Below are 9,352 nucleotides of genomic sequence, written 5' to 3'. Positions count from 1 at the left end.
AGGAGCGGGCGTGGCAGTGGTTCGGACGCCCGCAAACAAGAGATGCTTTACGTTAATATTGTTGCGTATATAATTAACAACGTAAATAATGTGCCAGTTGGAAAAATATGATTGGAGATGGAATTTTACATAAACACAGATATGCATGTCTATGTCTATGTGTGTGCGCGCGATGACTATCCTGACCTGGAAGCGGGGGCATGTTTTTGATCGAGTTTTATTTCTTAGTACGTTAAAAAATTATCCGCCAGTTTTCATTTCTTTCTTCCGGGAACACGCGTATTCTATTTAAAACCACTGTTATGGAGAGATTTTTTTACTCCATTGTATATATAACCTCTTGTTTGATAGGGTTTCTCGCATCTCGCTCTCTCACCCTCTCCATATCAAAACAAGATGACAGTGTCCACTCTATCTCTCTCCTCACCAGTGGTCACAGATCCGGCCGAATCCCGTCCGCTACGGGAGGTGAGGAGGTGCAGCGTTGACGTTGTCGCCGTTGGCGATGGAGGAAGCCGATGTGCACCGTCCTCTCGGAGCTGGCGCTGGCGCAGACGAAGGTCCTCCACGCCCTTGTTTGCTGCCGTCGTGTGGGCAGATCCCGTCCGCCCTCCTAAGCGACATATCGCCCACCTGAGGTATAACTTCTTGTACTGGTCCAGCTCCCCAGGTCTCTGCATGCGGGTTTTATTCTATCCGACTACTCCCCAGCTCCTCATGTATAGTAGCTAGGGTTCATCGGCTGGTCCAACATCACCTACTATTATAGGGAAAATGTCACTCGAAAAGTTGTCCTGATTTATGCCTTGGTGGAGGTATACATGTTGTTTCGACAAAAAGTACATGGTGGTGGTGCGGTCATTGTCCATATGCTCCTATTACTGCTGCTAATCTAATACTATCACTGGTTAAATGAAGAAATGCTTTTTTTCTCGGGTATCCTGGTTTAGTTCCCATCAAGATAATCATGATGCTTCTGTTTGTTGGTGTACTTTTCATTAATTCTTATTGACAATTGAGATGTCGTTGTTAATCTTGTACCACTGCCAAAACAAAGTAACAACACTATATCCCTTTTTTATATTTTTGCAAATAGTGATGCGTATCTCCATACCAGGGCATGTCTTCCTTAATTTTAATGGAACTACACAAAATTGGACGGCCATTGTTGTTCCGCCTCACTATCCTATTCCACGTGGTTCTTCCTTCCTCGAGCTTGATTAATGAGAAGAAACAGACCACAGTGAGGATTTGTCGAACTTCATAGGTGCCTCACCCAAACTTGATGCCAAATGGATGATGCATTACCACAATGACCTATTGGTGCTCATGGTTGCGCCTCATGGTTGCGTCAGCTGGTGAAGCTGATCGATTTTTCATGAAAAACAAGCTGTCTTCCATTAGTTGTGGTTGTTCACTTAAGGGAGGGTAGTGTACCGCACGTGAAGGACAGGAAGTGCGACCAGGACGCGTGGATCGTTAGTTCATCGGAAGTAGTAGGTTTCTTCACTGGTACGTTAAATAAAGAGTTTCATTTCGTACTTACACAATTTAAACCGATTGTTATGGAGAGAATAAGAAAACCACTCCACTATATATTAGTCGTATACACGAGTACTATATGACGCAGCTTCATTGACTTAGTGCACCTGCCTTTGGGTTTATGACAGGTGGGCCCAAAATATGGCCGGCCCACCTGTCATACAGCCAAAAGTAGGTGCAGTTAAGGCACCGGAGCTCAGTCTATACTACAGTGTATATGTAGTACTATATAAGCTGGAGCTCAGCGCTTGTTCGCTAGGGTTTGCACTCTCCACACTCTCGCCGCACTACATATATATATATACATATATATATATATATATATATATATATATATATATATATATATATATATACATCCGGGCTATTCTGTTACGCGTAATAGAATATTCTTCCGTTACCCTACTTGAACTGACGGTTTCAGTCGGTTGTACTGATGATTTTCGAGCGGTTGAACTGATGCTTTCAGTTCTGTTTAACAAATCATCTCCTTTAGTTCAAACATTTTTTGCCATTTTTTTGTCGGAATGGGATGTGTAATATATCATTGGAAATCTCTTTACAACTATATTTCAAGTATATTGAGCGTTTTGGCAAAATCATTATGGTTTAAGAGCAATTTTCAAAAAACAATTTTTTTTCAAAACCAAAAACGTGAATTGTATTTTGGACTCAATCTGCAAACAGTTTGTCGGAATTGAGCAAATAAGATAGATTTGGAGATCTTGTGCAAATCCGCATCTTCCATATATCTATTATTTTTTCTAATTCTAAACGATTTAAAAGTAATTTGGAAAGCGGTAAAATTCTGGGCGAAATGTATTTTCGCGATTTTTTGCAAACGGTTTGTCGGATGGATGCAAATAATACGGCGTTGGAAAGCTATGGCAAATGCGCAACTTTTTTGTATTGAAATGTTTTTCTAATTCCTTACAATTCAAAAACAAATTTGAATACGGTCAAATTTGATTTCGAACGCGATTTTTTTTAAAGTTTGTCGAAATGAGGCAAATAATATATGGTTGGACAGATATCGAAAATATGAAACTTAGTCATGTTGAACGTTTTCTCAGATTCGCAATCGTTGAAGAGTAATTTGGATTATGGTGAAATCATCGTGCTGTTTTTTCCATCAGAAAAAACAGAGTACTTGTACTGATTTTTTTTGTGTTTGTACTGATGTATTATTTCACAGAGTAATTTTGAATATGATGAAGCCTGTCATATTTTTATTTTTCGTTCCGGAAACAAAGTACTCGAACTGATCTCCGTATGGATTTGTACTAAGCACGTTTTCACAGATTGAACTTTTACTTTGTTTTTTGGGTAAGGTTTTCCTCTCAAAGTTTCAATGGTTTACGGTAGCAGTGCCCTGTACTTACATAGTTTATATCATCGAACTGAATGATGTTTTATTCAAAAATAAAATCTTTTGTTTGTTTCTTTTTTTGAACTTAACATTTTTTCACAACGATGTTCTGAACTTCTCTCATTTTACGACTTGTACTTTTACCATTTGAATTTCTATGGGGTTTCCTTTTTTGCTTGAACTTTTACAATTTGAATTTCTGCCATTTCTTTTATTCCGAACGGACCACTATTTTTATCTCATGCTGATCAATATTTTTAATTCAAACCATTTTTCCTTTCATCATCTGACATTTTTGTCTAGTTTTTGTCTAGTTTCGGGTTGCACCCGAGGCAAATGAATCACACCAAATACTGATTGAAAATCATACATTTTCCTCACAAAAACAAACTTCTAAACTTTCCTACAATAATTCTTTGAATTTGCACACACAGCTTAATTGAACTTTTCAACATTGGATCCCCTAATTATACATAACAGTCAGTTTATACGAACTAGTTCTGCTTGGACTGATGTCCGCGTTCCACTTGGACGGCTACGAGTCACCATGGTGGACGAGCTAGTAGCCAAGTGCGGCCAAAGCCACCGGGGGACTGTAGGTGCTTGTGCTTATTCTCAGCTGCGAATTCACACAAGGTGGAGGTGATTAGGGGAAGCATGGTTCATGGGTGACCTTCATCTTGCCGCCGGATACGGGCTGCTCGCGCTCGTGGATGCCGTCGACCGGACGCGAGGCAGAACCACTCGTGGACTAAACTGAGTGTGTCACTGAAATAAGAATAACAGTTTATTGGAGGAATTCTCACTGAAATAAGATAAGGAAATGAAAGACATCTTAAAGTTTGCTATTATACAGACTATTAATTAGCTTTAGAGGACTCACGTCTAAGGCATTTAACACATATTTTTTTGATGTTATTCAAGACATTCATTTTTGTACTTTTCAAACAATCATACTTGAACTTTTCTCAAAAACAAAGAGGGCGTACTTTCTCAAAAGTTTGTAGTTAAAGTACAAGAAAAATGAATCGTGCCACTTCACTAGCATACACAAGCAAACAATGTTGACCATCTCTCTTCTCTATAAGCAGCCATAACTGAAAGTTCAGAGAAAAAATAGATCAGCGGGAAAGGCAAAACCAAACATGGAGAGAAATCATCTTCAAACATGTGCTTCTAAACCATCCGAGTAGCATAACCAAACTGAAATGAACAATGAGAAATACACACGCAAGCTGAACCATTCAACCACACTAACCATCATCCATCCATAGATTTCTACCACACTGTTTTGTACTGAAAGTGAGCATTTGTTTCCAGTTCTTACTACGCACAAGGTCTCCAAAGTGCTCAAAGGGCTAGCTTGTCATGGCGTCAAGACGCACCAGTTTATTTCTTTTTTACCTGAAGCAAGAGAGTGAAGAAATAAAATTGCACTCAGAGTCAGCAATGACATGGACAGCTCACACAGGCATACTAAACTCTTGAACTTGCTCCACGGCAATCTTTGAACCTCTTACAAGAAAACAATATATATCGTACATCATTTTTTATTTTTTATCTCGTTCAACCATGCACCAGAAAAAATTAAACACAACAAAATACCAGTTGTTTGGCTCCCAAACATCATGCATATATATTTTTGAACTGATATTCTTTTTGTCACTGCACTTTTGTTGATATATAATCGGACCAAAATATCACCGCTACCAAGTCTGCACCAGCAAGTATGTGCATGAGTTCAGTTTTTCTAGACCATAGTTCAAGGCAGCAAGTATGCAAGTTTAAACAGTAAATGGACCAAAACTTGTTTGAACACAAAATGTGCATACATGTATACACAACACTTTAGAATTATCAAAAACACAAGTTCAGTATCAACACAACACACGTTCAGCTACAGTTAACTGGAAACGAAACGGAATGAACAGAAGACCACACCATGTAATCTGGACATATAGAATAGTATGAACTCTGAACATAACTTACTAGAACAGGGCTTAATTTTTTCAGCTAGGGGTCCACAAGCAATTTCAACTTTCGACACTTTTGGCACTGAGGTCAAAGAAGTGAAATATGTGACAAAGAATTGAACTAAAAAAAGATTTTTGGAGATGGAAGAAGACTCACGATCGGGTGAACCTGTGACCCCTACACCTGCGGACTGACGACTCTGGTGAAGTGGAGCTGATGGAGGCAGGGTTCATCTAGAATATAGGAACAACAACATCAAATTTATCCAAATATTTTGGTTCTCGTAGGGGCATTTTCACAAGCAACTATAGAGCATTAAATTTAGCACATAAGTAGCATGAGATTTGAATGAGCATCAGCAAAAAGAAATAGCAACGTGAGCTCCCTTTGTGGTTCATACATTTTGGATTGAAGGATAATTTAACATGATGGATCTTGAGCTGATGTACAGGGTGAACCTCTCTTGTGGTTCATATTTTGAAGATCCTTCAGTTCAGTTACCATCAACACACAACACATATACAACCCAACGCAGGAGATGGCCATGGATCTTACCAACAGTGGGATCCCGGCGGTGGAGCTTGAGGGGTAAAAGGCGGGATTCTGGAGTGGAGCTCGAGGGTAGGGGGATGGCGGCCGGGGCCAAGATGGGAGCTGTGGTGTTCGCGCGGCTCCAGGGCCGACGAGATTCGGCGCTCAACGGACGGGATCCAGCAACCCAAGGGTGAGGGGTCATGGCGGGGTGGGAGCAGGTGGTCGAGGCAGTATCCACACCTCCGGTGGCTAGTGGTCGGTGGAGGAAGGCAGGGCAGCCGAGGAAGGGAGGCGGGCGGCGCTAAGGTGGAGGGAGGACGGCGGCGCTGGTAGAGCGAGGAAGACGAAGCAGGCGGGGAGGGGAGGAAGGAATAAAACAAAACTATCTCTCCAACACACATCAAACTATTCACACATTTGTCTATGGACTGAGGAAAGAATACATAGTGAAATAACATTTACTAGTACTAGTCTTGAGAAAACAAGATCTCAAATGCCAAGCAAGGAGTTTTTGTGTTAGGTTTGAACTGATGGCCTGCCTGTAAGTAAACCAAGGATCTCATATTGCTGCCCTGGAAGATCAAAGCCAGTAAGTTACCAAGGATGAGGATTCGTTTTGGTGCTATTATGGTACCGTTATGCAAACATTTCGTTATTTTAGAACTTGCAATAGAATTATGATTGTCTATTTGAGAATCAGATTCAAGACCGGCAATCTATATATTTGGAAACAAAGGCAACACAGCAAGAATGCTTGATTATGTATTTTTTTTGCAACGGTACAAGAAATAAATAATGAGTGTAGCTCTTGAAAATGTTGTGCTAATTCAATGCTAGGGTAGCAAAAAAATAAAACATTATAGAGCATACTAATGGTAGTACAAAATGGTTCTTTTTTGCACATTTTTTCTGGGCTAAGTTCCTATGGCCAGTAGCTATCAAGGATTCAAGTGAACTCTCAGTAAAAGTAATTTTGTACTCCTCATGTAGAAATACCTGGACTTACTGTTCCATGTGTTCTTTGTTATCCAGAACAAAACAACATTTCTCTATGCTACTCTCTCTAAGCTACTGAATGTCCATACAATATTTTGTTTTTTTGAGTAACACATTCATCAAAATATTACTGCATACGAGATGAGAGATGATATGAGAGAGCAATATTATTGCCTATAAGAGAGAGGTTCTTTCTTCTTCCCTCAGGTCTGAATCAAGAGTAGCCCTATAAACCTAATTGTACTGTTGTCGATGCCCCTTCATATTGAACTACTATATAATATATAAACCTAATTGTTTTTCTATAACACACATGAAACTGTATTTGTGTTTACATTATGAACTGATGATAAATTACATCATGAAAACTGTCATCTGGTTTGACCCTGCATTGAGTTGTGAGGTTGGATTTTTTTGGCATGTCACCTGATGTGAAAACTGCAATTGGAAAGGCTGAACATCAAGTGATAATTAAAGAAGGCTACCAAACAAATGAAAATAGCATTTTTAATATAAATAGCCACACTATTTTTTTGAAGACACACATTGAACCATTTCCGGGGTTCTTAATGAGCTGATGATAGAAAACATGTTGAACTGAAATTTGTGCTTCCAGAACTACTGAATATTTTGGGTTCTTCTATGAACATTTATTGTTATCTTTTTCTGAAATCCAAAGAACTATTACAATTACAATACACATATGTACTACAGAGCAGTGTGTATTTGTATTGTCCATAACAACGAATTAACCAAAAACAACTAATTTATGAAGGAAACAATTTTTGAACTTGGTTTGAGCTTCATTTCTCAGATTTTTGAACTCCTACTGTAGGTATATTTGAACTTGCGTGACACATTTTTATTCAGTTGAAAAGCAGCTGATTTTTGAACTCCTGTGGCTAACATACCTGATTTATTTCAGTGAAGGGCTGCCACCATGTTGTCGACAAAACACAGCTTGATTTATTTCAATGAAGCAAAAGTTGGCCGGAGATTTGTTCCTTGCATCTAGACAAATTTATACGTTATAACATGAGATATTCTATCATATAGAGAGCTTTTAGTTTACCTGGTGATGAAATACGAAATACAAAATTTATGGCAAGTATATTTGAACTAATGTATCCTTTTTCTAGTTACTGAATTGCTAACCACTCCAAATAAACTTTTAACTACTCATGGAAAGTATTTTTAACTGACCTTTTCCATGTTTTTTTGTGTCTGTCTTTTCCCAAATCTTTTCTGACCCTCTTCTCTGAACTTTTATATTTATTTTTCATGAACTATTTAAGTTACCCTGGTTGAACTTCTACCGTTTTCTTTCTTTTACTAATTTTGCTTTGTCCAATATCATCTCTGTCTCGTAGTTTCCCATCCATCTCATTGTGTTGGAACTTTTCGCAATCTGGAACCTGAACTATCTGTGAAAACACATGCTCCGGTACAATCTGAGACGCCAACTCAAGCAAAACAATCAGTACTATTCACATCTATTAACAACGGCTTGAGATGCTCATGTAGAGGGTAGTGCAAGCTACTAGTACTAGGCATCCAGCGTGGTTGGAACAAACAAGATTAACAAGTGATTTAACGGCGCAACACTACATAGACAGGCATGAATAGGAACAATGCTATGTACGTGGAGACCGGCCACAACAGCAAGCGACACATGCGACCACGCCAAACTTAACCACGGTGAGGCGGCCACCAGCAGCGGACCGTTGCCGAAGCCCTTATTGAATGGTCACATGCAACGAACACCTGCATTTTGTTTACTGAAACTCATGCTCCAAAATAATGAATGGAACAACTACAGCATATCCATTCATCTATAGCAGCTTCTGTATGATATCAATCAGAACAAGGGAGAGAAAATCAACACGTACTCTTCTACTTTGATGGAGAGGGGGCTATACCGAAGAACTTTCGACAAAATGCAGATACTTGTAACTGTTAATTTTTCTAAAAGTAATGGGTATTAGCACCATAAACCTCTGAATTTCTGAAAATGATTAATCTTCAGCTAACCGCTCAATGACAAGTGAACTTACAGGGGTAGGCACCATCTGGTTCAGCCGTTTGCCAACTTCACCATCTATTTATTGAGAATCGTCAACAAGATCGACTTTCTTGTCCGCTCCATATGGGTATTGTCGGTGTCAAAACCGGCGGATCTCGGGTAGGGGGTCCCGAACTGTGCGTCTAGGCGGATGGTAACAGGAGACGAGGGACACGATGTTTTTACCCAGGTTCGGGCCCTCTTGATGGAGGTAAAACCCTACGTCCTGCTTGATTAATATTGATGATGTGGGTTACAGGAGTAGATCTACCACGAGATCAAGGAGGCTAAACCCTAGAAGCTAGCCTATGGTATGATTGTTGTTCGTCCTATGGACTAGGGCCATCCGGTTTATATAGACACCGGAGAGGGCTAGGGTTACACAGAGTCGGTTACAAAGGTAGGAGATCTACATATCCGTATCGCCAAGCTTGCCTTCCACGCCAAGGAAAGTCCCATCCGGACACGGGACGAAGTCTTCAATCTTGTATCTTCATAGTCTTGGAGTCCGGCCGATGATGATAGTTCGGCTATCCGGACACCCCCTAGTCCGGAACTCCCTCAGTAGCCCCTGAACCAGGCTTCAATGACGACGAGTCCGGCGCGCATATTGTCTTCGGCATTGCAAGGCGGGTTCCTCCTCCGAATAATTTATAGAAGATTGTGAACACCAGGATAGTGTCCGGCTCTGCAAAAATAAATTCCACATACCACCGTAGAGAGAATAATATTACACAAGATCAATCTGCTGACGTATTCTGTGGCGTGACGTCACACCACTTCCAAGCCTTTACTCGAATTGTTTTTATTGTTCCACCTCAGCGCGTTTAGCGAGGCGGTTTCCTTGGCACGTCTTGTCGAAGCAGAGATCGTGT

General features: G+C 40.1%; 2 long non-coding RNA genes across 2 annotated transcripts; both read right to left on the bottom strand.

Annotated features, from left to right (window-relative positions):
• Positions 1–3,230: 3,230 nt before the first annotated feature.
• Positions 3,231–5,763, bottom strand: LOC123041346 (uncharacterized). The gene is made up of 3 exons (XR_006418478.1): positions 5,441–5,763; positions 5,042–5,118; positions 3,231–4,315 (listed from the first exon to the last, which is right to left on the bottom strand). It is a non-coding gene; the product is annotated as an uncharacterized lncRNA (long non-coding RNA).
• A 2,376-nt stretch (positions 5,764–8,139) lies between these two features.
• Positions 8,140–8,510, bottom strand: LOC123041345 (uncharacterized). Its single transcript, XR_006418477.1, has 3 exons — positions 8,470–8,510; positions 8,305–8,380; positions 8,140–8,179 (listed from the first exon to the last, which is right to left on the bottom strand). It is a non-coding gene; the product is annotated as an uncharacterized lncRNA (long non-coding RNA).
• Between the last annotated feature and the right edge of the window lie 842 nt (positions 8,511–9,352).

Source organism: Triticum aestivum, chromosome 2B (genome assembly GCF_018294505.1).
Source record: "Triticum aestivum cultivar Chinese Spring chromosome 2B, IWGSC CS RefSeq v2.1, whole genome shotgun sequence".
NCBI classification, from domain to species: domain Eukaryota; kingdom Viridiplantae; phylum Streptophyta; class Magnoliopsida; order Poales; family Poaceae; genus Triticum; species Triticum aestivum.
The sequence above is the reverse complement of the archived record's forward strand: the minus strand, read 5'-3'. Positions and strand labels throughout refer to the sequence as shown.